The sequence below is a fragment of the Rana temporaria genome, chromosome 2 (genome assembly GCF_905171775.1).
Source record: "Rana temporaria chromosome 2, aRanTem1.1, whole genome shotgun sequence".
NCBI classification, from domain to species: Eukaryota; Metazoa; Chordata; class Amphibia; order Anura; family Ranidae; genus Rana; species Rana temporaria.
In genome coordinates this window covers 347,558,746-347,584,075 of record NC_053490.1, presented here as the reverse complement: position 1 = coordinate 347,584,075, position 25,330 = coordinate 347,558,746, and the positions used below count along the sequence as shown (strand labels likewise).

General features: G+C 44.5%; 1 protein-coding gene and 1 pseudogene across 1 annotated transcript in view; one reads left to right on the top strand and one right to left on the bottom strand.

The window, feature by feature from the left end:
• PIK3C2B (phosphatidylinositol-4-phosphate 3-kinase catalytic subunit type 2 beta) overlaps positions 1 to 25,330 on the bottom strand; it is a 1,746,470-nt gene that overhangs the window by 823,787 nt on the left and 897,353 nt on the right.
• LOC120928740 lies at positions 4,574 to 9,248 on the top strand (annotated as a pseudogene).

The window sequence follows — 25,330 nt, the reverse complement described above, 5'->3', positions numbered from 1 at the left end:
TTTTCTCCAATTTGTTTTATCCTTTTCCAAATGTTTCTATTTCCTCTGTGTTGTTTCTTTTCTAGACTTGCAATATCCTTCTCCACCATTTTCCTGAAAGCATTCAGGCATTGGTTGCCTGGTGTTTGAGGGTTATATAATGATTTGTTTTTCAGTGTGGTGTGTGTATACACTGATGTTTCTGGTAATCGTTGGTCTGTGTTCAAGGCAAAATGTTTCTTCAGATTCAATTTCCTCATGAACTTTTGCAGATCTATATAAGTGTCAAATTTGTTTAGAGATTTGTCAGGTGCAAATTTTAGGGCAAGGTCAAGGGCTTGCCATTCTTCATCCGTGAAGGTGGCATTGCTGAGATTGTAAATACCCTCACCTAATACTCTCTTTGCCTTTTTCTTCTGCCCCACTCTCTTCCCTCTAGTGCATCTCCTCTTTGTTGGTGCCAATCCGTTGTTGTGTCTGTCCTCTCCCAATCCTGGGTTCTCCCTAGTCTCCCATTCATTTCTTGATTCCGGTGGGTGTGTAGATCTAGAGGTTCCTGGTGTCTCTCTCTGTCTTTTGGTGTATTTTCCCATCCAGTGGCTCCCCCTTGGTTCCTGGTTTGGCCTCCCCACCGGGGGTTTCTGTATGTAATTTTGGGTTGTCGTCTTCCAGGGGGTCTGTTGTTGTAACCTCCTCTCGGAAAACCCCCATTTTCTCTTTGTCCCTTTGTGTAGAATTTTGTCTCCATCCTCAATTTCTGGTGGCAGGGGACCTATATCTTCTTGGGGTGGTGGGGAGTCCATTATAGCCTCTTTCCGGTTTTCATTGGCGTTGTTGATCTCTCATATCCATTCGTGGTCTAGGGTACTGGCTATAGTTTGCTGAGGTTCTTAATTCTGGTTCTGGGGACACTTCAAATCTTAATCGTGGTCTATCAGAATTCTCCTCAATCTCTGTTTCTTCCAAATCTTCACTTGAACTATCATCCATAGAGTTTTCATCCAAATCAAAGGGGGCAGTCCTCCGCCTGCCATTTGTAAACTTTGTTGTTCTTGTAGTCCAGAACATCCCGTTTGAACTTCTTTTGTTTCTTCATTTGTATTTCAGTGTCATATTTCTTTATACTGTTTTGCAATTGTATTTCTTTCTCCTTGTATTCAGGTTTGCTTGAAAAGGGGAGCAAGGTCAAGATTAAGGTCACACTTATTTTCCACCACAGTACTATTTGGACCTCTGTAGCTTATTCTGTCTGCAAGGGGTAGTGTTCCTGTCCCATGTTGATCCTCCTTTACTCTGTTATGACCCATTTAGGGCCAACTATTACATCTAAGGGTCGGATACTGTATTAGAATACACCCTGAGGTGACCATTCTGAATTTCTATTAGCATTATCAAGATGTCTCTGTTGGCCTTTGCTAAAGCCTATTAGCTTATTTTTATAATTCCTACCCATTTCTCACTTATTCATTCCAACTTTCTTTTTAGAAATTGGGATTACACGGGGAATTATTACACTATCTTTCTGGCATCCTTATATTAGCCTATGAAGTAATGAATACATCCGGCACAGGTCATTGGATATTATATGACTCTTTATGCATCCTTTAAACCCCACTAGAATACTATCTGTTATAACTGTTCACAACTGTACATATTTAACATTATGTGGTTCGGTCCCACTCCCTATAATTATCTTGTTATATATATTTTTTTTGTATGAATATATGGATATCCCACAGACATGGAGCAGACAATCTATTTGGGCCATCTGCCTTCTTCACTATTGCACTGCAAATGTTTTATAGCAGGCCAAAATTGCAGCCCACTAGCATACACTACTTACGTGTGCATATACTTATATAGCCCGAGGTGGGCGTTTTAATGTAACATATTTAAAACCCACATCTCCCTCTTCACGATTGCACCGCCTACTCTTTATTGTGGGCTAATATTGTTGCCCATTAGCACACACCATTTCCCTGTGGACACACTTATATAGCCCCAGGTGGGCTTTCCAATCCAGCATACTTAAAACTCACATCTCCCTATACATTAGTTTCAACAATCTAGTTTACTCTGATTTTGGTTTATCCTGGAGTTTCTCCATCTCTCAGGCCCTCCATGTTGATAGTAAGAATACATGATGAGCTGTAAAGCTTCAACTTTTTTTCATGTTTCAGACATACGCCATTTTTTTATTTATAATGAAATAACATCATTAATCATTCACACTATGAATCACTAGAATGGTCATTATAGCATCCGTGTGTTTACTGTATGCATTTTAACACATGCTATGTTTTGTTACTTAAAAGACGGTGGCATATGGTTATCCCCACTTCCTATATTTGGAATTACCAAGGGTTAATAGGCGGGAGTTTTTTTCAACGGGAACTGCTATATCCAATTGCCATTTGCCACCTTCCCTTTGGGAGGCGGGATACATCTGCTGCCGTACATAAAAGAACTATGTACGTACGGAGCTTGTATCACCTTTGAAAAAGTCACATGACGAAACGCGTCAGATGACTACTACGCAAGCACGCACGCCCGCCTGCCAGCTTGTCCGCACGCCTACCATCCCAGATGCGAGCTGCCTGGACTGACACGGACGCCCACGGAAGAGTTTACCGGCGGTGTCGGCAGCCTCGGTTTCCAGCATATATGGGACAGGCGGACAGCTAAGTGAACTGTCTTTTGGCTGATTATTTGCTTTTATATTTTAGTTTTTTACTAGGGATCCACCCAGGTGCCTCTGGGACTTGCTGTGGAGGTTCTCCACTACACTTTTTAAACTTTTTCTTTAAAAAATGTATTTTTTGATTTTTTTTTAAAACATATTACGCTATGTGGACCTCCTTCTTTTCTATTTTTTGAGTGACACCAACATTGCCTGCCCAAGATATATTCCCAGAGTGTACCCTCGGGGGTACCGACATCTGGTGAGTGGGGACCTAAGCGGGGGAGCACAACAGTCACTGAATATTGATCTGTGAGGGATCAGCACTTGAAGTCACTTTAGAGATATTCTACTATATCTTGTTTCCAGGGATTGCGCTTTGATGTCTGAACTTTGACCCCACTTTCTCCACCAGGACTAGTGGAACCCCTATAGCTCATAGAATAATTACCTCTGTGGACTGTAGCATTGTTAGGGGGGACTGTCATTGTTATCTATTTTTATTTTTATCCTTTTTTGCTTTTTTTTCTATTTCGGATTAGTCCGATACCGCTGTCTGTAATATTGTGTGGATTGCTCTCACTAAATAGGCTGTGGTAATTGATAGGAGCCCCACTGGGGAAATTATTGCCATTTCAGCCCCAATTTTTGGGCTATAACTATGAGCTTAAATCTACTGTCCTGCACAGTGTCCTGACTGCATACCTTATATCACATAATTTCACGTATAACCTATTCGCAAGGGATTAATCCAATTCACATACACCTTCATTGGGAGCCAACGGGAGCCGTTGGTGTTTATTGATTGTGTGTACTTGGTGTCACTACTATATTGTTTGTTGATGACCCTCATGAACCAGCTCAATCAAAGGTTCTTGCCTAAGGACATCATAGATTGAGTCACTTTTGAGCACATTTGAATCACAGGTTCTCCTTGCCTTTGGAGGCCTATACAGGGTCTGGACTGAATTACTGGCCTGCACAGGGTCCTGACCTGAATTGTATGTTTTTGTAGCATTTTTCACTTATTCATATTTTTTCATTTTTTGATCTTTTTCAACACAATTGGACACCAACCCATGGTGGAGGTCCAAAAATTAATCATTCACTTGGCCACAAGCTCCATTTAGCACTATTAACGGGGCAACCTACATACGCTTCTATTGTTCTAGCGTGTGTCCATAGGGAGTCCATTTACATTGGATTAAGCCCTCATACAGGTTACCCAACACTTGTTTACTATTATTAAAGGACACCCACAATCTTGCAAACCTAATTGGTTCAGCAGCACCACTATCCCAGCCTTTATATACTAAAAAGTTAAAAAAAAAAATCAAAATTGGCGCTCTATTTTTGTTTATAGCGCAAAAAAAAAAAATGCAGAGGTGATCAAATAGCACCAAAAGAAAGCTCTATTTGTGGGAAAAAAAAGGATGCCAATTTTGTTAGGGAGCCATGTCGCACGACCGCAGTGCCGAATCGCAAAAAGGGGCCAGGTCCTTAACCTGCATATTGGTCCAGGTCTTAAGTGGTTAAGGAAGTTAGTTTGGAAAGTGGGGTGTATTAAGGGATTGGAGGAAAAGTTGTGGAGAGGAGGGGTTTTGTTTATTTAAGGGACAGGAGGGGTGACCCGGGCAACACAGCAGGCAACAGGCAACACAGCAGGGGAATCAGTTAGAGGAGAGATTTCCCACCCGCCCTCCCTGGGTTTCGTTAACTTTTCTTTATTTCAGGTGTTATTGCAGTACACATCATGGCAGCGGATGGTTGGCGGTGGTGGTCATTGATGGTGGTAACTATCCTATGAGGTGGAAGTGTGGGGGACTCATCCGTGGTATGGGCCCCCTGGTGTGTGCAGTCAACATATAAAGAAAGAGCTTCCTTATCTGATGTTCACATCCTGATAAAGTCAACATGACAAAACGCAAAGAGGGAGTGGCATCAGACACCACACCAGAACTGGAAGTTGGTCATCTGTCATATTTGTGTAAACTAACCGCATGTGCGGTGCATTTTTACTCTTGTAAGCAGATTTTTATTAGGATACTGTGCTATTAATATTCTACAACACTATGTGATTTGTCTTTTCTATATTACTTGGGTATGATTAAAGGTGTCAGTGAAGGTCTGAGCAGCAGACTTGGAGAACTGAGAGTGGTACTTTGGTGGCCTTGGTGCACTGCATCATGCCTTATAGATCTCTATGAGATCTGAAGGGTTGCAACTTTAGCTAAAAATCCATTTGCATGGAATCCCTTCACGGTGGTGAATTGGAGTGATAGGGAGGCTTATGTGCAATTATATTTACCTCACTGGTGATTTAGGCAATTGCTACATAATATTGATAATTTTTGCATTAATCAATTGGTTACATTAACCACTTAAGGACCGGACCAATATGCTGCTAAAAGACCCAAGGTGTTTTTACAAATTGGCACTGCGCTGCTTTAACTGGTAATTGCGCGGTCATGCAATGTTGTACCAAAATGAAACTTGCGTCCTTTTCTTCCCACAAATAGAGCTTTATTTTAATTGCCTCTGCGATTTTTATTTTTTGCGATATAAACGGAAAAAGACCGTAAATTTTGAAAAAAAAAGATTTTTCTTATAACAAAAAGTAAACAATATTGAATAAACTAAATTTTAGTGAAACATTTAGACCAAAATGTATTCAGCCACATGTCTTTAGTAAAAAAAAAAAATCGCCTATCTCATTTCTTGAGGTGCTAAAATGGCAGGGCAGTACAAAACCCCCCCAAATGACCCCATTTTAAAAAGTAGACACCCCAAGGAAACTGCTGAGAGGCATGTTGAGTCCATGGAATATTTTTTTTTTTTGTCCCAAGTGATTGAATAATGACAAAAAAATTATTACAAAAAGTTGTCACTAAATGATATATTGCTCACACATGCCATGGTTATATGTGGAATTGCACCCCAAAATACATTCTGCTGCTTCTTTTGAGTACGGGGATACCACATGTTTGGGACTTTTTGGGAGCCTAGCCACGTACGGGACCCTGAAAACCAAGCACCGCCTTCAGCATTTCTAAGGGCGCAAATTTTTGATTTCACTCCTCACTACCTATCACAGTTTTGAAGGCCATAAAATGCCAAAATAGCACAAAACCCCCCCCAAATGACCCCATTTTGGAAAGTAGACACCCCAAGCTATTTGCTGAGAGGCATGTCGAGTCCATGGAATATTTTATATTTTGACACAAGTTGCGGGAATATGACAAACTGTTTTTTTTTTTTTGCACAAAGTTGTCACTAAATGATATATTTCTCACACATGCCATGGGTATATGTGGAATTGCACCCCAAAATACATTCTGCTGCTTCTCCTGAGTACAGGGATACCACATGTGTGGGACTTTTTGGGAGCCTAGCTGCGTACGGGGCCCCGAAAACCAAGCACCACCTTCAAGATTTCTAAGGGCATGCATTTTTGATTTCACTCCTCACTACCTATCACAGTTTTGAAGGCCATAAAATGGCACGATGGCACACAACCCCCCCAAATGACCCCATTTTGGAAAGAAGACACCACAAACTATTTGCTGAGAGGCATGTTGAGTCCATGGAATATTATTTTCTTTTGCCCCAAGTGATTGAATAATGACCAAAAAAAATAATTGACAAAACGTTGTCACTAAATGATATATTTCTGACACATGCCATGGTTATATGTGGAATTGCACTCCAAAATATATTCTGCTGCTTCTCCTGAGTACGGGGATACCACATGTGTGGGACTTTTTGGGAGCTTAGCCGCGTACGGGACCCCAAAAACCAATCACCACCTTCAAGATTTCTAAGGACATACATTTTTGATTTCACTCACACAAATCTTGAAGGCGGTGATTGGTTTTTGGGGTCCCGTACGCGGCTAGGCTCCCAAAAAGTCCCACACATGTGGTATCCCCGTACTCAGGAAAAGCAGCAAAATGTATTTTGGGGTGCAATTCCACATATAACCATGGCATGTGTGAGAAATATATCATTTAGTGACAACGTTTTGTAATTTTTTTTTATTTATTTTTTTGGTCATTATTCAATCACTTGGGGCAAAAAAATTAAATATTCAATGGACTCAACATGCCTCTCAGCAAATAGCTTGGGGTGACTTCTTTCCAAAATGGGGTAATTTGGGGGGGTTGTGTGCCATCTTGGCATTTTATGGCCTTCAAAACTGTGATAGGTAGTGAGGAGTGAAATAAAAAATGTATGCCCTTAGAAATCTTGAAGGTGGTGCTTGGTTTTCGGGGCCCCGAACGCGGCTAGGCTCCCAAAAAGTCCCACACATGTGGTATCCCTGTACTCAGGAGAAGCAGCAGAATGTATTTTGGGGTGCAATTCTACATATAACCATGGCATGTGTGAGCAATATATCATTTAGTGACAACTTTGTGCAAAAAAAAATCAGTTTGTCATATTCCCGCAACTTGTGTCAAAATATAAAATATTCCATGGACTCGACATCCCTCTCAGCAAATAGCTTGGGGTGTCTACTTTCCAAAATGGGGTAATTTGTTTTTTTTTTTAGCTATTTTGGCATTTTATGGCCTTCGAAACTGTGATAGGTAGTGAGGAGTGAAATCAAAAAATGTACAACCTTAAAAAGCCTGATGGCGGTGATTGGTTTTTGGGGTCCCGTACGAGTCTAGGCTCCCAAAAAGTCTCACACATGTGGTATCCCAGTACTCAGGAGAAGCAGCAGAATGTATTTTGGGGTGTAATTCCACATATGGGGGGAGTATGCGTTGCGCGTGGGTGTAAGCGTTACTGGCACTAACTAGCGGCACCAGCGACACTAATACAGCGATCAGAAAAACGATTGCTTAGTGACGCTGGCAATAGGGGGTGAAAGGGTTAACTCTAGGGGCAATCAGGGGTTAAAACCTTTATTAGAAAATGTATGGGGGTACCTAACGCTATAAAAACCTAGCGGGCGAACCTCAAAAAATAACTAGCTACCTAGCGGCACTAATACAGCGATCAGAAAAACGATCGCTTAGTGACGCTGGTAATAGGGGGTAAAAGGGTTAACTCTAGGGGCAATCAGGGGTTAAAACCTTTATTATAAAATGTATGGGGGTACCCAACGCTATAAAAACCTGGCGGGTGAACCTCAAAAAATAACTAGCTACCTAGCAGCACTAGCGACACTAAGGCCCTGTATACACGAGGAGACATGTCCGATGAAAACGGTCCGCAGACCGTTTTTATCGGACATGCCTCCTGGGAGCTTTTGGTCTGATGTGTGTACACACCATCAGACCGAAATCCCCGCAGACAGAGAACGCGGTGACGTAGAAGACACTGACGTTCTCAAACACGGAAGTGCAATGCTTCCATGCATGCGTCAAATCAATTTGACGCATGCGCGGGATTTCGGGACGCTGGTTACATGTCATAACCAGCGGACATGTCCGATTAGGTGTACTAACCATCGGACATGTCCGACGGACATGTTTCCAGCGGACAAGTTTCTTAGCTTGCTAAGAAACTTTTGTCCGCTGGAAACCTGTCCGCTAGGCCGTGCACATGGTCGGACATGTCCGCGGAAACTGGTCCGCAGACCAGTTTCAGCAGACATGTTCGACCGTGTGTACGCGGCCTAATACAGCGATCAGAAAAACGATCGCTTAGTGACGCTGGCAATAGGGGGTGAAAGGGTTAACTCTAGGGGCAATCAGGGGTTAAAACCTTTATTAGAAAATGTATGGGGGTACCTAACGCTATAAAAACCTGGCGGGCGAACCTCAAAAAATAACTAGCTACCTAGCGGCACTAGCGACACTAATACAGCGATCAGAAAAACGATCGCTTAGTGACGCTGGCAATAGGGGGTGAAAGGGTTAACTCTAGGGGCAATCAGGAGTATTTATTATTATTATTCCAGCCCAGTGCAAGAAGCCAGATTTGTTGAAGAGAAGCAGACTGAACTGGAAGAGGGAATTTCATGGCTCAGACAGTCTGCAGCACCGTATACTAGCTGGTGTCAGGATGTATACACAAAGACCAAGCCTAAGGTGGAGACTGCTGTGGAGCATTCAAAAATGACATATGAAAATCTAAGAGATTCTATCCCAGACTCGGTCTGATTGGATTTGCTGGAATTGTTGGCTTATTTCTTGCAAGAGGTTCAAGAATAAAGAAAATAATATATCCTCTGGGATTTATGGGAATTGGTGCCTCTCTCTATTACCCCCAACAGGCAGCTACAATTGCAAAGGATACCGGTACAGCGCTGTATGACTGGAGCCTCCAAAGCGTTGTAACCCTGGAGTCTTTGTGGAAAGATGGTGGAAAGAAGAAGTCTGCAAAAAAAGAAGAAAAGTCTGCCCCATCTGTGAATAGTAACCTGTCGCCAGCTGATGAGACTACACGGAGTTCATCTGAAAGCTCTAAATAAAGGTTCCTCCATTGTGCGATTTTTACATTGTGGAACAGCTTCCAGTTCATCTCAGGAAATCCACAACTTGCACTGATGCATCAGAAGGAGTGTCTTTGTGAACTAAGGCACATGAACTCGGCAATTGCTCATGATCCAAAGTCAGATTCTGTTATTTATGTACCAAATTGATCAGCCAATAAAATATTTTATTTGCAAAAAAAAAAAAAAAAAAAACCTTTTATTAGAAAATGTATGGGGGTACCTAACGCTATAAAAACCTGGCGGGCGAACCTCAAAAAATAACTAGCTACCTAGTGACACTAATACAGCGATCAGAAAAACGATCGCTTAGTGACGCTGGCAATAGGGGGTTAAAGAGTTAACTCTAGGGGCAATCAGGGGTTAAAACATTTATTAGAAAATGTATGGGGGTACCTAACGCTATAAAAACCTGGCGGGCGAACCTCAAAAAATAACTAGCTACCTAGCGACACTAATACAGCGATCAGAAAAACGATCGCTTAGTGACGCTGGCAATAGGGGGTAAAGGGTTAACTCTAGGGGCAATCAGGGGTTAAAACTTTTATTATTTATTTATTTTATGTATGGGGGTACCTAATAAAGGTTTTAACCCCTGATTGCCCCTAGAGTTAACCCTTTCACCCCCTATTGCCAGTGTCACTAAGCAATCGTTTTTCTGATCGCTGTATTAGTGTCGCTAGTGCCGCTAGGTAGCCAGTTATTTTTTGAGGTTCGCCGCCATGTTTTTATAGCGTTAGGTACCCCCATAAATTTTCTAACGCTATAAAAACATGGCGGCGAACCTCAAAAAATAACTAGCTACCTAGCGGCACGATCGACACTAATACAGCGATCAGAAAAACAATCGCTTAGTGACGCTGGCAAAAGGGGGGTGAAAGGGTTAACTAGGCGGTGATCAAGGGGTTAAAACCTTTATTGGGGGGGTAGGGGGCTACCCTGGACCTAACACTAACTGCCTGACACTAACTGCCTGTCACACTGACACTAAATGCAGTGATCAGTAAATAAATGATCACTGCTATTTAGTGACAGTGTGACAGGGGGGCTGGGGGGGTGATCGGGGGGTGACTGGGGGGGGGGGATTTGTGTGCCTATGTGTACAGGTGTCAGTAATTTTTTTTTTTTTAGCTAAATAGCTTCCTTTACCTTACTGCAGTCCTGGTTTCATGTCCTCATTGTTCGTTTTTGCTTTGATGTTGCTGTAATTCCTCTCTGTTCTGGACACTTCCTGGTTGTCTGTTTCCTGATCACCACAGTACTGGGAGATTTCTCACTGTGGTGACTAATCAAGGAGGTGTGATTAAAACCCCTCAGCACCAATCCAGTTTCGTTTTGCAAAACCTTTACTGCCCTCTATTGGCTCTCTGGCTCTGTACATCAGAGAACCAGGAAACAACAGCAAAAACGAAACTAAACTGCAGGTACATTATATGATTGGTTTTTATCTATTTTTAATCATTTTTAAAAGGAATCAGTTAACTATTATGTCTCTATACCCTGTAAACAGTAATTTCAGCAAAAAAATTGTTTTCCTTTAGTGATCCTTTAAGTTCATTGCAATAATGGGGACATAAAGTGATTGGAAAAAAAATACTAAAATTGAATTCTAATATTTTATGCACACTTTATTATGGACACACAGACTATATAGCATTTTTTGGAGATTTATCCATTAATGGAATCATGTATAGGTGATATTGTTATTAATATAATTTCATTTGGCAGAAGGAATAGGTCTGTTCCTGCTGTAGGGGTAGTTTCATACCTCCCAACCATCCCCGATTTGCCAGGACCATCCCGGGATTTCAAGTAAATCCCAGTGTCCCACGAATATGGGCTGAATCCCACAGTGCCGAAACAACTGAGACTGACACACCAGCCAGCACACCCTGCCCATGCCCAAATCCTGTTCACTGCCCGTCCACTCTACATCCCGTAAAAAAAGGGACCCCTCTGATGACCCACAACCCCCGGTGCCCACCCACAACCCCCTGTGTGCATCCAATGCTGTGCCTGTGAAGGGGTTGTGTGGGCGCACATTTTGAAGGAGTGCCCATGATATCACTGCCTGAACCTCTGGAGACCACCAGCCTCGGGTGAGTGAAAGTCTGACTTCCTTCCCTCTAATCCTTCCTTCCACATAATATATAGTGATCCATTCTGCTTTCCATGTGCCATAATAATCCTTCAATGTTCCATAGATATCTTCCTGCCTTCCATGTGCCATTGTGATCCCCCTGCCTTTCATGTGCCATAGTGATCTTTCTTTCCTGCCTTCCATGTGCATAGTGATCCTTCTGCTGGTCAATTGTGTTTGATTGATCATCTGTTACTGAACCTGGCTTGTCTGGCCACGCATCCAGTGTCTCCACAGCTCTGCATCTTCCAGATTCCTGTTTCCTGTCTGCCAAGCTGACTGCAGCTGCTGGTCTACGCTGGGAATTCATCAGCTGCACAAGAGACGATCCAGGTACTCTTACACTACTTGGCTCTTGTTGCCACTGTTCATAACATTGGTGGTCCTTGAGCCAGGGTTGTACGTGAGGCCTTCCTGCTACATGTCAGGCTCACCTATCAAGTACTTGACAGCAGAGCTTTGTTTCTCAGAAAACAGGTGCATGAACTCAACCACGACCCCAGATTTCACAAACAGTAGAAGGGTCTTAAAGGGGCATTAAATACCAGGATTGCATTACATACAGAATGCAGAGGTCAGGTGGTTACACACAGAGTGCAGAGCTGTCACTTGTAAACACAGAAACCAGACTTCTGTGTTTACAAGTGATTGTGGTGAGCAGGCACCAAAGGGTCTGAGCCAGAGGTGGTGGAACTGAGTTCCCCATGAAAAAAGCCCTGCTTGACAGTATGAGACAGCCATGTCTAAGCCTGCAAGTGGGAAGTCAGCCTCCAGAGATGACATCTGCCAGCATCTCGCTGTCCTGACCCAATCTGTCTAATCCCTGCAGGATGGCTACAAGCAGCTGGACCAGCGAGTACAGGCCCTATTGGCACAAACACGCACCACTGTGACTACTACTGCACCTTCTACCGCCGGGACTGCTACTACAGTGCCATCAGCCATGATTTCACCCCTTGAACCCAACGTTCCAGCACCAGAGAGGTTTTTGGGGGACCGGGGGAAATTTTGTGCATTCCGCAATGCATGTCAATGTACTTTGCCTTGCAACCACAAACATTTTCACTGGAGTCCACTAAAGTGGGATTTATCATCTCCTTACTCCAGAGGGAGCCCCAGTCCTGGGCCCACCAGCTGCTGGAGAGGAATGATGCAGTGCTGCAGTCTATGTCCATCTTCCTTGACGCCATGGTGAGAATCTGTGATGAGCCGCAGCGAACTTCCCCAGTAGAGGCTGCCCTTCATGCACTCCAGCAAGGCCGTATGACTACCGAGGACTATGTAATGGACTTCAGGCTCTGGAGTGCATATATGCAGTTGAACAACAGCACTGTGACACCAGTTCCGTCTTGGACTTTCAGAGAGCCTAAAGGATGAGCTGGGCACGTGTGGGTGTTCCAGGCACCCAGAAGGCCCTCATTACACTGGCCATCCAGGTTGACTGCTTGCTCAGTGAGCAGAGATCAGAAAGATCCTCCCAGCAGCAGCGTCCAGTTTGGGCAATGCCTCAAGTCTCAGCTTGTACCAGTCCTGCTCCTACCATGTGCTGCTCCTAGCCAGCCTGTTTCAGTCAGTCCTGCACCCGAAGCGGCAGAACCCATGCAGCTTGGTGTAGTACGCCCCTCTGTCTCCTGAAGTATGTCTATACTGCCAACAAAACAACTTCTGTCTCTATTGTGGGGGAACTGGCCATTACATACACACCTGTCCTGTGAAGACACCCAAGCGGCGAACCTTATCTGTTAACCACATTTCTTTGTCCCTTCGTGTTACCCATCTCACTCTCCAGTTTTAGTTCCAGTTGCAGGGAAGGGAAGTGCTGGTCATCGCCATTATTGACTCTGGGGCTTATAGTTGCTTTATTGACCTGACCTTTGTCTCCTAGCAACACATCCCCTTAAAGACTAAAGCACAAGGACTCGATTAACCTGCCTGATGGGTCATGAATAAAATCCAGGCCTGTAACCCATGGGACATTTCCTCTTCCAGTACTGACATTTTCTCTTCCACCTACTGTCGGGTACATTGTCTACCAGAGTCCCTAGCTCCGCCCTCCACATTATTATGCATGGACTCTGAACCTGAGGTACAACAAGCTGTACCCAAACACTACCATGACTTCTTAGATGTCTTTAACAAGCGAGGGGCTGATGCTCTTCCCCCCGCATTGGCCGTATAACTGCCCTATTGAACGCCTTCCAGGGGCTGAAAAGCCTTTTTGCAGGATCTACCCCCTTGGTAAGCTTTAAAATAATACCCTCAGGAGACCTCCCTAACTGGTGCAGGTATCTGTTTTTGTGGTTTAGAAGGATCACTACTCCTTACGTCCCTGTGTGGAGGTCAAAGGCCAGATGAACCCATTGTTGAGATTCTCCTGAGCGTAATCTTTGAAAGGTTACCAAGGGGGTAGATCCTGCCCACCTGCCACATTCTTAATTACAGTCTAATATGTAGATTATAGGTTTACATTAGAGATGCACCAATACCAGTTTTTTTGAGTAACAATACTTTTACTCAAGTACACCTGAACCACTAAATCCTCATAATAATAATGATATAAAAATAAGTACTCACTGATACTTATTTTTAGTGACATGTGACAGTTTGTTTGACATGGCTTGTTCACACCATACATGCATGCATGAAAACTGATTGGAAAACCATACAAATTTCACTTGCAGTTTCACATCAGTTTACATGTGTGTTTCAGTGAGTTTTTACAACCTGTTCACATATTTGCAGGCTGGCCGCAGTGCAATTTGAAAAAAAAAAGAAAAGAGTCCTATCAGTTCGGTTAAGGTATGATTTCTAATCTCTTTTCAATTGGTTTTTATTAGGTTTTTAAAAAAGAACATATCATAGGCAAGACATCAAAAAGAGGACAACACAGGTCCACAAAAGATAGTCAACTAGTAACAATATATTGTATGATATCCAAAATGAAGTTACCACATGTTGCAAAGGAGAATTCAGGGTCGGAGACCGCGCGTCCTACTACACAATGTGGAGCCACGGTCCCCTACAAAGGGAGAAGCTAGTAACCTGGAGCATGTTTAGGTAAATCAATCAAATATTGTTGTAATAAGGCATGTTTCTTTTAGTGCTTATTCAGAGCGATAGACCACTACCTGCAGGTCGGACCCAAATGGGCGGGCCCACAAGCAGAGGCCGGAATCACTATGCGCAAACCAATATCATTCTTAACATTATGACATGGATTATAGAACTCATTAAAGTAATTAAAGAGTAACAAAAAAAGGGAAAATAAAATAATAATTAACACATAAAACATAAAACATCTGTACCAAATGATCCCCTATTGGTTGTCATTAGACAGTTGAGAGGAATGTCTTAATCAGGAAATTTAGAAGTCCAAGGTAGCCATTGTTCATGGAAAGAGCGGGAATTGCCAGACTGAATGGAAAAGTATTTTTCATATGAGTGTTGTGTAGATACTCTCTGTATTACCTCGATTAGCTTGGGAACCTGGGTAGTTTTCCACTTTGAAGTAAGGGTTAATCTGGCAGCTATTAGAATATGTATCACTATGCTTCTTAATGAGACCGGAATGGGAGTAATCGAAATATTCATTAAAGCTAGAGGAGGTGTTGGATGTACAATAATACCTGTGACATATGACATTAACTTAAATACATCGTTCCAATATGTGCGAATGCGTTCACAGTCCCATAGTATATGGAAGATATTACCTTTGGTTCCGCATTGCCTCCAACAGAGGCAAGTTTCGGAAGGGAAGATCAATGACAGTCTAACTGGCGTAAGGTAGGACCTATGTAGAATTTTCATGTTATCCCAATGGTTGGTACAGTGGGTATATCTGTACGTCAGTTTGATCGCCTTCGTCCATACATCAAGTGGGAATGTGTGGCCCCAGTCTTTTTCCCAGTTAGTCATGTGTGACGTCTTAGTGAGTCTTTTGCTATGTTGTAGAAGGGCATAGAACCAAGATTGTCCCCTAGGTTTATCATAGGATGTGCAAAGATATGACCAGATATCTATAGGGAGTTCAAAAGCTAAATTTGAATGTGAATATTGGAAGTGTTTCAGTCTAGTGAAAGAGTACATATGTGTGGGTGGATGTCTATTCAACACCCCTTGAACGGTTGTCAGTCCGTCCTGTCTCCATGAGGAAGTTGTTAGGTCAGGTATCAGGTGTTCAATGATTGCAAGGTCGGTAATTCTGCGTTTATTTTTTGTCGTAGGGTCTATGTAGGGTTGTATACTCCCCCATACTGTGAGTGTAGTCTCAATAGAGGGCAAAACAGTTTGTGGTAACGGTAGGTTCGTCAATTTAGCTAATAATAGTGCCGGAAGGTCCCTTCCTCTAACAATTGCCTTTTCTATTTTAACCCAAAGTTTGGAGGGAACTGGTTCAAACCACGCCTTCATTTGGTCTAGGATTGCGGCTCTATAGTAATTCCGTAGAGTAGGGAACCCTATACCTCCTTCCCATTTATGTCTTTGAATTGTGGCAAACGTCACTCTAGGCATCTTACCCTGCCATATGAACCTCCTGAACAATTTTTCAACTTGTGAAAAAAAGGCCTCAGGAATCACCACAGGGATGGTCCTAAAATAGTAAATAATTTTGGGGAGAAGTGTCATTTTCAGTGCTGCTATTCTGCCTAGCCATGACATTTCAAATGTTGTGATGTGTTCTAGGTCCGTTTTGATAGTTGCGAGAAGTGGATTAAAATTCATCTTGTACGTTTGTTTAGAGGGATGGATCAATTTAATACCCAGGTATGTGAGGGAGTTAGTCATCCATTGAAATGGGAATTTTCCTTTGAGATATGCTACCAATGACTTAGAGAGGTTAATGGGTAGGATACAGGATTTAGTGATATTCAATTTGTAATAGGATACTGCACCAAACTGCTGTAATATTTCTTGTGCTTTTGCCAAGGAAGAAGCCGGATTCGTCACTGTCAAGACTACATCGTCTGCAAAGAGACCTATTTTATGGATGTCTCCCGCTACCTTAATCCCTGATATGTCTAGGTTGGATCTGATAGTCTCGGCCAGGAGTTCCATCATCAGGGTGAAGATTATAGGGGACAACGGGCATCCTTGACGAGTGCCGTTTGTAATATAGAATTGATCGGAGATGGCACCGGACGAGAAGACCCTAGCCGAGGGGCATGTGTATAGCGCAGAAATTGCTGATAGGATGGTGCCTTGCAGGCCAAATCTTTGTAGGGTAGCACTGAGATAGCCCCAGTGCACCCTATCAAAAGCTTTTTCTGCGTCTAGGGCTAAAAAAGCTGCTGGTGTCTTCCTGCTTTCCAATAGGCTGATCAAATTAAATAGTCTCCTAGTGCCATCTGGGGCTTGACGCCCCTTAACAAATCCTACTTGATCCGACTTTACTAAATAGGGAGTGATAGTGGCCAACCTATTCGCTATAATCTTCGCATAGACCTTAAGGTCTGTATTAAGGAGAGATATAGGTCTAAAATTCTGTGGAGTATCGGGCTTCTTCCCTGGTTTAGGCAATGTTACAATACTTGCTTGTAGCATTTCTTCAGGAAATATAGAGGAGGAGGCAACACCGTTAAACAAGGCGCATAAGGACGGAGCAAGAATCGGAGAGAAGACCTTATAGTACTCTGACGAGAAACCGTCTGTACCTGGAGATTTATTATTAGGAAGGGCATGTATGGTGTCTGTGACTTCTGTAAGGGTGATCGGGGCATTGAGTGTAGTTAAGTGCTCGGCAGTTAATGAGGGTAAAGAGATTGCATTGAGAAATGAGTTAATATTTAATTCGGTGGGCTGCGTGGTGAGTGGGTCTAGTTGGAGATTATAAAGATCTCTATAGTATTTCATAAATGCATTGGCTATATGTGTCGGGTGATTAACCATTTCGTTAGAATGTGGATCTCTAATGTAGGGTAATTTGGTCTGTTGTTGCCGTTTAGTTATGTATCTTGCCAAAACTTTCCCTGCTTTATTGCCGTGGGCATAGTATGTCGCCTTAGACCTTCGTAGGTACGTTTGGTGAGTGGCAATTAGCAATATGCGAAGGTTATGTCTACAAAGAAATAGTTTGTCTTCTAGAATGGGGGTAGGTTTTTGTTTGTGATGGGTTTCTAGGGTTTTAAGCTCCTCTAGCAAGTCGTTCAACTGTTTTGCCTTCCTCCTCTTTTGCCTGGCAGAAGCCTGGATCAGAATGCCTCTGCTGAATGCTTTATGTGAACACCACAGGGAGGCCACAGAGGTGTCACCATTATCATTAATAGCAAAAAACTCTTTAAGTTGCAATCCAATTCCATCTGTCAAGACAGGGTTGGAAAGCAACTCGACATTATTCCTCCACAAATAGGTCGGAGAGGATGGATAGCCATCCTGCAGCAGGATGGTCACAGGAGCATGGTCCAACCACGTTATAGAGTGTATTTTGACCTCCAAAGTCTTTTGCAGAAGAGGTAGGTCGGAAAGGATCAGGTCAATCCTGGAGTATGCCCGGTGGGGGTAGGAATAGTGGGTGTAGTCCCTTTCCGAGGAGTGTAGGCATCTCCAGGTGTCATATAAATTATGGCTGTGGATAAGGGATCAAATCTCTGTTCTGCATGAGACCTGCGGTTGAGAACAGTCCATAGTTTGATCAGGTATGCAGTTAAAGTCACCGCACAGAATCAGAGATCCTTTTTTGATTTTTTCAATTTTCCTCAGTAGAGAGTTCAGAAATCTCGGTTGCCTCCTGTTCGGCGCATACAGATTGACCAAAGTATAGGTTGCATTATTCAGATCACAGGTCAGGATGATGTATCTTCCGTTTGTGTCACACACTAAGTCGTGCAATTTAAACGCCACAGAATGTTTAATGGCCAACAGAACACCTATTTTCTTGACAGGGGCAGTGGATTGAAAGATGTGTGGATAGGCCTTGTGTGAACACTTAGGTTGTTTAAAAGTCATAAAATGTGTTTCTTGGATGCAGATCACATCTCCTTTAAGTTTGGCCATTTCTGACCACATGGAAGATCTCTTAAAGGGACTGTTAAGACCATGGACATTCATGGATACTATTGAAATCGTCATGGTGGTAACAATAAGGGATGCTCCATGTGTGGTGAGGAGTATTCTGTATGCAGATGTAGTACTTTAAGTTTACCTGAAGATGGTGCTGTTGGTCCACCTTTCCAAGGCTGTAAAAGTTCTGAAATGCTGAAGGTGTCTGCGGTTAACAAATTCTCTGAAGGGAGATCCTTCCCGGTGTGGGAATCCTTTGGTACAGTAAAAATAATAAAAAGAAAAACAAATAACTTGAACCAAAACGTAAAAAACAAACGAACAGTTCCACTAGGTGCGAGCATTTTCGCAATAGAGATAGGGGGATACGTCTCCCCGAGACCCAGAGCCAGCTACTCTGGTGTTCATACTTTTAAGGCAATGCATAGTACTGCGGTGAGAAAGGAAGAAGGGAGCAGGACAATGCTCATTTGAAAGTGTGGAGTGTCACTTCTGACGCCACTCAGGGGATAGCCTTGGGAGATTTTGATCCTGTGTTGGGACATCAGCTTCCTCTGGGAGCAGGTTCCATTTTTTGGCCAGGACAATTCCATCTTCAATGTTGGTAATCGCATATGTGCGATTCTCTTTGGTAACCAGTAGTTTGGTCGGAAAGCCCCAGGAGTATGTGATATGGTGATTCTGCAGTATTTTGGTAAATGAGGATAGGTTTTTGCGCGCCATCATGGTGTGCTTGGACAGGTCAGCAAAGACACTAATGTTGGAATAGGGGCCTGGCAGGGGCTGATTCTTCCGGGTGAATCTCATGAGGTCATCCTTAACGTGGAAAAAGTGTACCCGAGCTATGACATCCCTTGGCACCCCTTCAGGCAGGTATTTGGGCTTAGGGAGCCGGTGAGCCCTGTCCACTATAATTTCGTTAGTGGAAGCATCAGGAAGCATGGCTGCTATGAAGGCCTGTACATAATGCCGGAGCTCCGCTGGGGTCACGGCTTCCTCCACCCCCCTCAGTTTTATGTTATTCCTTCTTGACCTGTCTTCCAAATCCGCTAATTTCTCTTTTAGGGCTTGCATTTCTCCCTCGGCATCGTTGTGGGCATCCACTAGTTCATTGTGGGCTGTTGTGAAGTCCCCCATCTTGTCTTCAACATGGCTGATTCTATCCCCAATGGCAGACACCTCACTCTTTAGCTGGGTGACACATAGCATCATGTCTTTATGCAGGGAGACTCTGAGCGTAATCAACATGTCCCTCATCACTGTATCACTAAGGGGTTGGCCTGTAGTGGGGAACTCATTAATCTGCTCCACAAAGTCACTAGTGCTATTTTGCGAGTTACACCCATCCCCTGGCTCACCTGCATATTTGTGGGATGAGGACGTTTTCTGCGCCGATTTTTGCGGGCTGTGTATGGGTGATGTTCCGGGCGATGAGACTCTACTGATGTTATGTGGAGGATAGGAGCCTTGGCCACGAGGTGGAGTCGCTCCGTCACCGCTGCTGAGGTGCAGGCCGGAACGCGAGTCCGAGGCCTCGGCGCCATCTTGCGGCCTAGGCGTGCTCGCCGACGGGTAGAAGTCCGTCAATTTCCTCGGCCCTTTCTCCTTCTTTCTCTTCCCCATGGCTGCGTCTGGGTTCCCCGAGGTAAGGGACAGTCGGATGGTGCCCAAAAATAGCTGCTGCGTCGCTGGATGGAGCTGGATTCGAGCGGGTCTCACGGAGCTCTCTCCTTACACAGCCATCCGCCTCGGCTGCTGGCCACGCCCCCCCATGATTTCTAATCTCATACACTACAATTCCCATTGAAATTGCACCTGAACCACTGAACAAAAAAATCACATTCGACCGGGCTTTAAAATAACACTGCAAACCAGCCTGCACATATGTAAACTGAGTCTCAAGGTATCGGTTTTAGTATCAAAGTATTTGCATGAGTACAAGTACTCATGCAAATGCTTAGTATTGGCATGGATACCAGTGCAATGCTACTTTAAATGGTTTACTAGTTACTTTATAAGGTTTCTTCTTTGATATGAGAAAAGTCTCCCTCATGTGGTGACGGCCACTTAGACATTATAATTATACACTTTTTTGGATTTTTGACATCTTTCTAAAATGGCGATTTAAAGCACATCTATGATCAACATCTAAAATCATATATTTCCACATTGTATTTCAATTATTTCTAGCCTACTCTGATGAATGATCATTCATTTTGCAAAGTTACTCTGTGAAGATTTTCACACATTTACTTCCTTGAATTCTGTGACATGCATTTACTACGCCTTGTAAGCAGCGTTAAAATATAAGTTAAAATCTGATATAGTTTTGGGCATAAACAGCATAACAATTGACTAAAGTGCCATTTAAGTTTTAGTTGTGTTTTAGTCATCTGAATTGTTTTAGTCTTAGTCAAACTAAAAATAGGATTTTAGGGCCAAATCCACAGCCAGCGGCGAAAAATAAGTTACTCAAAACTTATGTCATTTAAGTTACGGTGCCCTAAGTTGGTGTCGTAAGTGCCGTATCCACAGCGCATTTGCGCACAAAATTGCGCTTAAGTAACTTAAATTCCGAGGCGTAAGGCGGGGTTATTGCAAGTGGGAAGGAAGTGGGTGTGCTTCATTGTAATGAGCTGTGACCCCATGCAAATGAAGGGCCGGCCGTACTGCGAATGCACGCACGAATCTGCTGCTCACTGGGCATGTGCAGAACTTTGCTCGGCGCAATCAGTGAGATAGGTAAAAGGCCAAGCATACTTAGTTTGAGGATCGCCCTGTGTGTAAATAGCCCCAGTCAAACACACTTCCCTTGCAAAAGTATTTCCCTGTGTTCCCTTCCTAGAGCAAGTTGCTTCTGCTCTGAACGTTTGTCAGTGTTTGTTGATGAGTTGCGTGTGATAGAGAATTTTTGGAGGAGTATTAGATTGTAGTTGTTGTTTGTTTCTGATAAGTGTATTTTTTGTTTGATTGTTTCTGCTAAGTGTTACTTTTTTTTTTCTGCTTGGATTTTGTGTTTGTTTTTTACTTTGTAGTAGCTGTCTGCTTGTGTGTTTTGCTTTTTGTTTGTTTGTTGTGTGTGTATTTTTGTTTGTTTGTCCTGTGAGTTTTCTTGTTGCTGGGTGGTGTCTGTGATGGCTCCCAAGCGCAGGAAGCTTAATTTTACACATGTGGAGAAGCAAATCCTTGCCAGGTATATCATCCAATATGGGCGATATTTACATGGGCCCGATAGCCGGAACACCTTCCCGGCCCAAAGGAAGAAGATATATAAAAAAATTACGGATCACATAAATGCGGCGGGGGGGGAGACGAGGACCCCCGCTGGCATCCAGAAAAAGATCAATGATCTGAGGAGCGTGGTCCGCAATAAGGTGGCAAAGCTCACTGCCCATAGGAGGGGCACTGGAGGAGGGGGGCCATGCCCCATCCGGCTGACTGAGGAGGAATGGGCAGTGGCCCGGTGTTTCCAGCCAGAGCAGGTGGTGGGCCTGCCTGGCTTTGACTCTGATGTTCCTGTGAGGCCAGGTAAGTTTTTTGTTTTTCTATCTGGTGATTAGCATGTGTGGGTGGGGGAAGGGAAGATGTGCCAAGTGTGTGGATCCTCAAACCTGTGATTGTTTGGTGTCCTCCACAGATGACCAGGAGGTTGCTGGCCCATCAGGCCAGGCTGCTGCACCACCCCAAGGACAAGAGGCTGCTGAGGAGTCCCCAGGGGAGGGGAGTGGCCAAACCTCCCCTCATGAGGAGGATGAGGGGGAGGAGAATGAGGGGGTGGAAGAAGAAGACCTGCAGCTTGGCAGGGAAATCCTTTTGGCCTCTGATCTAATGACATTTGAGGATACCCTTGAGGCTACCCCAGAGGCTGGCAGCAGTCAGGCCACCATCAGGGGTAGCCCCTCCCACTCCTCCCCCAACAGGCTGCAAACCACAAGGGTCACTCTCTACCCTCCTCCAGAGCCACAAGCCTCAGGGGCAGGCAGGATGGCGACCCAGGAGACCAGGGGGGTGTTTGAGCGTCTGCCGGCCAGTCTGCAGAAGGACAATGCCCGGCAGACCCGCACTCTGGGTGAGATAAAAAAAACTCTGACCAAGATGGAGCACAGCCTGGGTGCAATGAGGGAGTCACTCGGTGATGTGGCCACAAACTCTTTGGGGGTCATCACATGTTTGTGGTCCCTGCAGACCGCCACAACAGGCGTGACCCAGGAGGTGACTGCCCTGACCCAGGCTGTGCAGGACAATACCCGGGCTGTGCAGGACAATAACCGGGCTGGCCAGGCCAATACGGCTGCCATCACTGTCTGTCTGAACATGATAGCAGTGGCCTTGGAGGGCAGGCCAGCAGGAGAACAGACACCAGGGGAGGCTCCTTCTTCCCCTGCTAACCCCCCCCCGTGAAGATCCTCCCTCCCCTGCTAAAAAAAAACCCTGTGAAGATCCTCCCTCCCCTGCTAACACCCCCCCCGTGAAGATCCTCCCTCCCCTGCTAACACCCCCCCGTGAAGATCCTCCCTCCCCTGCTAACATCCCCCCTGTGAAGATCCTCCAGTTGGCCATGCCCGTGCCCTTGGGCAGCCCAGACGGAGCACTCGCCGCCGGAATTAATTTGCAGGGGTACTTTTTAATTTTATTTTTTTTATTTTATTTTTTTATGATTTTGTTTATTATACTGTACTTATGATTTGGTTTATGTGTGTGAATGATGTGTCAATGTGAAGGGGGGGAGGCATTCCTGATAAAATAAGGGTGTCACCCTCAGTTTTGGTGGAGAAGGGATCCCCAGGACCAGGGAGAAGTGATCCCAGGTTCCTGAATGGTGTATGAATGCACAGTGACATAATTGGAGGCGTGGCGTTACTGCTCCCAAGTACCAAAGGGGGGGGGGGTACTTGGATCTAATCCAATTCGATGTGCATGTGATGTGTCTGTGCTAGGGACCACAGTGGTGTGCATTCGTGCATTCTCATTGTGACATTATTCATGTGCGTTTACTGTGAAAAGAAACATTCTCATTGTGACATTATTAATGTGCGTTTACTGTGAAAAGAAACATTCTCATTGTGACATTATTCATGTGCGTTTACTGTGAAAAAATGCCTTCTGCGAGGCGTCTCCTGGCTGCTGTGCCCTCAGCAGACCGAGTAGAGTTGGTTAGGGGGGGATTGCCTGGGTCGGGGGTCAGGTCAGCACGTATGTCAATCTCCAGTCCCCTTCTCATGGCAAAGTTGTGCAGAATACAACATGCACCAATGATCTGGCACACAAAGTCTGGGGAATACAACAGTGTACCCCCAGACTTATCCAGGCATCTGAAACAGGACTTCAGCAGCCCAAATGTACGCTCCACAACTGCCCGGGTGCGTATGTGAGCCTTGTTGTAGCGTTGCTCTCCTGGGGTTTGGGGGTTCCTGAATGGGGTCATCATATGTGGTCCCAGGGCATATCCAGAGTCACCTGGAAGGGAAAATTAGTCATGCATGTGCCCCTCGTGATGTCTGCATCATGGGGGGGGGGGACATACCTGACACCCATGTCACTCACCAATCAGCCAGCTGTCTCCATACAGGTTCAGCTCCAAATCTCTGGAGATGTTGGTCTGCCGGAATATATAGCTGTCATGGCAGGATCCAGGGAATTTTGCACAGACGTGCCAGATGAGGCCATGGGCATCTACGATTACCTGGACATTTATGGAATGTCAGTGCTTGCGATTCCGGAACAGGTGCTCTGTCTCATGGGGGGGCTGTAGTGCCACATGGGTACAATCAATGGCCCCGATGGTCCGTGGGAATCGGGCAATGTGGTAAAAGTCCGTCATGGTTTTCAATCGCTGGTCCTCCTGGGTGGGTTTTTGAAATTGATTGCCCATGCACCGCAGTATTGCAGGGACTACTTGGACACACCTGCTCATGGAGGATTGTGCCATCCCAGCCAGACCTCCACATTCGTTCGTTGGAAAGACCCAGTGGCAAGAAACTGCAGTGTTGCCATTACTTTGATGAGAGGTGGCAGGGCATGGGATCGTTGGGTTGGGGTGGTGAGATCATCCTGCAGGATTCGGGTTAATTCAAGGATGGCTTCCCGGTTAAAACGGAAGTTGCCATAGACCTCAGAAGCAGGCATGCCAAAGAGATCTCGGCGTGGGCGGTATACCCTCTCCTGTGCCCTCCTCCTCCTCCTCCTCTGTGCCCTCCTCCTTCTTTGCGCCTCTAAAGTAGCGAGTGCCGTTAGGATCATGGATGGCCCGGGCATGTTGGCAGACAGATTGAAGTCCAGCAAATATGTGTTCTCAGCTCTTCCTCAATGCTGTTGCTTCAGCAGACCTTTACACAGCATGTGTAAAATTAGGGCTGCTTTTATAACATGTAAATTTGCGCAGGGAAACTAACAGGTGCGCACAGGGCGTAATCTACGGCGCACACACTTAATTATGTGGATCGCCCTATCTCCCTCATTTGCATCTTTGCCTATCAAAAACAGAGGCGTAATTATTTTAGGTAGGACGGAAAAAAACGGATTTTAAGGCGTATCTCGTTTTGAGGATCGGGCGCAAAGATATGTGCGGTGTAAAATTAGAAATCTCGAGTTAAGTCGGCGCATCTGCTTTGTGGATTTGGCCCTTAATAACAGCTTACCTGTAAAATCATTTTCTTGGAGTACATCACGGGACACAGAGCTGCATAGTAATAACTATGTGGATTATAGGCCTACCTTTAGGTGATGGACACTGGCACACCCAAGACAGGAAGTCCCTTCACCAATATAACCCCTCCCAAACCGGGAGTACCTCAGTTTTTGTAGCAAAGCAATAAGTATCCCTAGAAGAGGGGCGGGAGCTTTGTTCCCCCGTGATGTACTCCAAGAAAGGGATTTTACAGGAAAGCTGTTATAAAAATCATATTTTCTTCTTCGTAAACATCACGGGACACAGAGCTGCATAGTAATAACTACATTGGAACCTCAGGTTGTATGCATAATCCGTTCCAGGAGAATGTTCGTAATCCAAAGTACTCGCATATCAAAGCAAGTTTCCCCATAGAAGTCAATGGAAACAAAAATAATTTGTTCCGCATTGACTTCAATGGCATGC